We start from the raw sequence: 6,021 nt of genomic DNA, 5'->3' as shown, positions 1-6,021 counted from the left end.
TATTATCATTAGTATTAATATGATCAATAAAAGTATTGTTGTTATTTTTACTAACATAAGTATCATTATTCACAATATTACTATTATTATTAATATTACTATTATTCATAACGTTATTATTATTATCACTAGTAAGACAATAACATTAAAACTATCATTTTTAACAAATAAATATTTTGTACACAAAAACACACTTATTATATATATATACTATAATTATATTGATAATCCATATAACTATATGAAAAATATATTATCGTTATATATATGATTACATATAACCAATTAGGTATTTTTAGTATAATACTAAATATATATAGATACTAATATAACTACAGTAATCCTTTTAGATATATATACATAAATAACATAATCAATATTTCATATACAAAGAGAATTTAAGACACACACACACACACACACACACACACACACACACACACACACACATATATATATATATATATATATATATATATATATATATATATATATATATATATTAATATAAAAATGATATAATTAATAGATTAACTATATATAAACTTATTCGACTACAATTATGTGTATTAATAAATATACAAATGATATAGGTTCGTGAATCCGAGGCCAACCTTGCATTGTTCAATATAGTCATATGTATTTTTACTACAAAATACATTAGGTGAGTTCATTTGATTCCCTTTTACTCTTTACATTTTTGGGACTGAGAATACATGCGCTGTTTTTACAACTGCTTTATTAAATGCCTTTGAAATATATTTTGAACTGAAAATACATGAAATGCTTTTATAAATGTTTGACGAGATAGACACAAGCAAAATATTCCTCGAATGAATTATTATGCAGACAGAAGTTCTGCGGATTATTATTGAATTATGTGGACATGATAATTGCCACCATTGAATTATGTGGACATGATAATTGCCACCATTGAATTATGTGGATATGATAATTGCCACCATTGAATTATGTGGACATGATAATTGCCACCAATTGATGTGAATGTTATTGATAATGCTAAAAACGAACATATATTTCATAGTATTATTCCTCAAGAAAGACAAGCTTTTAGTTGCAATTGTTCTATTTACAAGTGATATTCGTTTAAATAATAAAATGTGAAGACAAAAGACAGATTCGACGAATTGAAGACGCAAACGACCAAAAAGCTCAAAAGTACAAAATACAATCAAAGAGGTTCCAATTATTGATAAGAAACGTCTCGAAATTACAAGAGTATAAGATTCAAAACGTAAAGTACAAGATATTAAATTGTACGCAAGGACGTTCGAAAATCCGGAACCGGGACCAGAGTCAACTCTCAACGCTCGACGCAACGGACTAAAAATTACAAGTCAACTATGCACATAAATATAATATAATATTTAAATAATTACTAAAATTATTTAGATATTATATTTATTTATATAATCCGTCGGTAAACAAGAAAACAAAGACCTGTGAGCTGTAAAAAGGGGCCATGCGATTGCATGGCCTGGAAGGCAAAAATCCATGCGATCGCATGGTGGTAGGTGACATGCCACATCCCTATAAAAATTGAGCTTTGGTGCACCATATATCTATCCTTTAATCTCTCTATCTAAACGTATATATATATATATATATATATATATATATATATATATATATATATATATATATATATATATATATATATATATATATATATATATATATATATATATATATATATATATATATATATATATATTTTAATTTTAATTTTAATTTCTAATAATAAGGGTATGTTAGCGAATGTTGTAAGGATGTAAGTCGAAATTCTGTCCGTGTAACGCTACGCTATTTTTAATCATTGTAAGTTATGTTCAACCTTTTTAATTTAATGTATCGTAGCTAAGTTATTATTATGCTTATTTAATCCGAAGTAATCATGATGTTGGGCTAAAAATATTAAAATTGGGTAATTGGGCTTTGTACCATAATTGGGGTTTGGACAAAAGAACGACACTTGTGGAAATTAGACTATGGGCTATTAATGGGATTTATATTTGTTTAACTAAATGATAGTTTGTTAATTTTAATATAAAGATTTACAATTGGACGTCCCTATAAATAACCATATACACTCGATCGGAGACGATGGGCGGGGTATTTATATGTACGAATAATCTTTCATTTAACCGGACACGGGAATGGATTAATAGTGTATGGAATTATTAAAACAGGGGTAAAATTATGTACAAGGACACTTGGCATAATTGATAACAAAGTATTAAAACCTTGGGTTACACGCAGTCGATATCCTGGTGTAATTATTAAACAAAGTAATAAAACCTTGTTACAGTTTAAGTCCCCAATTAGTTGGAATATTTGACTTCGGGTATAAGGATAATTTGACGAGGATACTCGCACTTTATATTTATGACTGATGGACTGTTATGGACAAAAACTAGACGGACATATTGAATAATCCAGGACAAAGGACAATTAACCCATGGGCATAAAACTAAAATCAACACGTCAAACATCATGATTACGGAAGTTTAAATAAGCATAATTATTTTATTTCATATTTAATTTCCTTTATTTTATAATTAATTGCACTTCTAATTATCGCACTTTTATTTATTGTTATTGTATTTAATTGCACTTTTAATTATCGCACTTTTTAATTATCGCAATTTTATTTTATCGCACTTTTATTTATCGCAATTTCATTATCGTTATTTACTTTACGCTTTAAATTAAGTCTTTTATTTATTTAATATTTTACATTAAGTTTTAACTGCGACTAAAGTTTTAAAAATCGACAAACCGGTCATTAAACGGTAAAAACCCCCCTTTAAAATAATAATATTACTTATATATATATATTTGTATTTTTATAAATTAAACTAATATAGCGTTAAGCTTTGTTTAAAAGATTCCCTGTGGAACGAACCGGACTTACTAAACACTACACTACTGTACGATTAGGTACAATGCCCATAAGTGTTGTAGCAAGGTTTAAGTATATCCATTCTATAAATAAATAAATATCTTGTGTAAAATTGTATCGTATTTAATAGTATTTCCTTGTAAAATTTAATAGTATTTTATACCCCTTAGCTTTAACTTCAAGTATTTTTAGCGCCGCTGCCGGGGAATCAATTTCTTGCTTAAACGCCGGAAGCACAACGCTAATATAAAAAAAAGATTTTTATTTTTAAGTTTACTTTTATAAAAAATATGCTTTTGTAAAAATACGTTTTAAATATTAAAAAATATAAAAAGAAAAACAAAAATATAAATATTTTTAAGAGTTTGTTAAATATATAAGTTATATAAAAGTTTCTTTATCTTTATTTTATAAAAATATAATTTTTATTTAATTTATATAAATATATTACATAAATATATAAAACAAAAAATTCAAAACAGAAAAAAAAAATATAATAAAAACTCTCGGCCTGCTACTGTAGCAGCCCGTATCCTGGCCCAAATCCTCAGCTCATGCGATCGCATGAGCCCAAAGGCAATATCTCATGCGATCGCATGAGATCACCTGACACGCCACTGTTGCCCTAAAACAGCATTAAATACGGAGTAATTATTATAATTATTATTTAATTTAAAACCCTAATTAGGTTTTCTTATTTAATTAGTTATTAGTTTTTATTATTATTTTGTATTTTTAGTTTAATTAGTTTAATTAATTTATAAAATTAATAGTTTTATTAAATAAATAATATAAAAATAATATTTTTATAAAAATTGTATTTTTTACAACTTTTAGTATATTTTTATATTTTGTACCTTTTTAATTGTTTTAGCGTAATATTTGTGTTTTTTTCCGCTCATATTTAGTTTTAATCCATAGTTTTTGCCGTAGCTTATTTTTATTTCTAGAATTTTAGGATTTGCCGTAAAATCCCTTAAGTGCTTTTTCTTTAGACTAAGATTTAAGTGCTTTAGAATTTTGCGACGCCTTTTTAAGTTTTAGTACCTTTTTTTTTTAGTTATTGCCATTTGGGATATAGTTTTTCTTGTAAGCTTTAATATTTTTAGACGCAACTTTTAATTCTTAGTTTTTAGTTCTTTTTTTAAGTTTTAACGCGCTACTTTCTTATTTTTATTTTTCGACACCTTTTACCTATGTATCAATTATCACTCCAATTAGTAATCTCAATTTGCAATTTTAATTTTAAGTTAGTGATAGTAATAAGGTTGGGTTAGTCGAGTATTTTAAAGTTTTATAAGTCACTCTTTTTCTTTCTTATTTTTCGACGCCTTTTATTTTTCGACCCTTTTTCGACCTTTTTCGACGCGCTCTTTTTCTTTCTTATTTCTCGCCATTCTAGTTTTAGGACATAGATTTTTATTCTTCTTCTTATCTAAATTTCTTAAAATTACGAAAATTTATTTTAAGTGGTTAAATTGATAGACATCAAAATTTTCTGGTTCGTAATAATAGTTGGATTTGTACGTGGATCGGGTTATTGGAGCCAAACAGTACTCAATTATATTGAGACCAAACGAATCCTGCCCCTCTGCTGCATCTTTTGGCTATTCGAAATGTGGGCAAAATCAGAAAAGTCTATTAATTGGATAACTTATATAATTTTTCTTTCCTTTTAAAAACTAATTGGATATTCAGTGAATGCACCGAGCAAGACGTTCACCACCTTTTGTACGTTCACCACCTATAACTCGATCAAGACATCTAGCTAATATTACCGCCGTTGATTTTTCTTTAGAATCATCATCCAGTCGACCAAGTACTCCAATTCAAATTTCCGATAATCCATTTTTTGAACCCGACCTCACAATTGAGAATCCGGAGAATATTCAGGGACGATTCATAGATCCTGAACCATTAATTTTTCCTCCGGAACCACCAATCATTCAAACAGAGATTGTTGAGGAATGAACCATTAAATCAGAATCCTCTAGTGATTCAGATTCAACAAATTCAATTATAGAGAATCTGGAACCTCTAAGTATGGAAGACCGAATGAGAGCTAAACGCACTGGCCAAGGTCACGCAATTACTCATCCAGACATTAATGCGCCAGATTATGAAATCAAAGGACAAATTCTACATATGGTGACTAATCAATGCCAATTTAGTGGTGCGCCGAAGGAAGATCCAAATGAACAGCTTCGTACCTTTAATAGGATCTGCACACTATTTAAAATAAGAGAAGTTGAGGATGAACAGATATATCTCATGTTATTTCCCTGGACTTTAAAGGGAGAAGCCAAAGATTGGTTGGAATCGTTACCTGAAGGGGCGATTGATACATGGGACGTTTTAGTTGAAAATTTTCTTAAACAATTCTTTCCGGCATCTAAAGCCGTAAGACTTCAAGGAGAAATTGTTACGTTCACACAGAAACCAAATGAAACTCTATATGAGGCATGGACAAGATTTGGAAAGTTATTAAGAGGATGCCCGCAACATGGTTTAGACACCTGTCAAATAGTACAAATATTCTACCAAGGATGCGACATCACTACAAGAAAAGACATAGATATAGCAGCTGGAGGTTCTATTATGAAGAAAACCGAAACTAATGCTTACAAAATTATTGATAACTCTGCTTCCCACTCACATGAGTGGCACCAAGAAAAAGATATTATTAGATCATCTAAAGCAGCTAGAGCCGATTCTAGCCATGACTTAGATTCCATTTCCGCAAAGATAGATGCTGTCGAGAGACGAATGGAAAAGATGACTAAAGATATACACTCAATACGAATTAGTTGTGAGCAGTGTGGAGGACCACATTTGACAAAAGATTATCTCAGTATTGAACTAACAATGGAACAAAGAAAGAATATTTCATACATAAACCAAAGGCCTGGAAATAATTATCAGAATAATTATCAACCGCCAAGACCAATTTACAATCAAAACCAGAATTATAACCAAAATATTCCATACAACAACTAGCAAGGTCCTAGCAATCAACAAGTATCCAATAATACTTACAATCAGCAAAGACCTAATTTTCAAAACAAACCACCACAAACCGATGATAAAAAGCCGAATTT

At 28.9% G+C, this 6,021-nt stretch overlaps 1 non-coding gene across 1 annotated transcript; it reads right to left on the bottom strand.

Moving 5' to 3' along the window:
• Window positions 1–5,326: 5,326 nt before the first annotated feature.
• Window positions 5,327–5,433, bottom strand: LOC139850793 (small nucleolar RNA R71). The gene has a single exon (XR_011760173.1). It is a non-coding gene; the product is annotated as a small nucleolar RNA R71 (small nucleolar RNA).
• Between the last annotated feature and the right edge of the window lie 588 nt (window positions 5,434–6,021).

The sequence above is a fragment of the Rutidosis leptorrhynchoides genome, chromosome 5 (assembly GCF_046630445.1).
Source record: "Rutidosis leptorrhynchoides isolate AG116_Rl617_1_P2 chromosome 5, CSIRO_AGI_Rlap_v1, whole genome shotgun sequence".
NCBI lineage: Eukaryota > Viridiplantae > Streptophyta > Magnoliopsida > Asterales > Asteraceae > Rutidosis > Rutidosis leptorrhynchoides.
The sequence above is the reverse complement of the archived record's forward strand: the minus strand, read 5'-3'. Positions and strand labels throughout refer to the sequence as shown.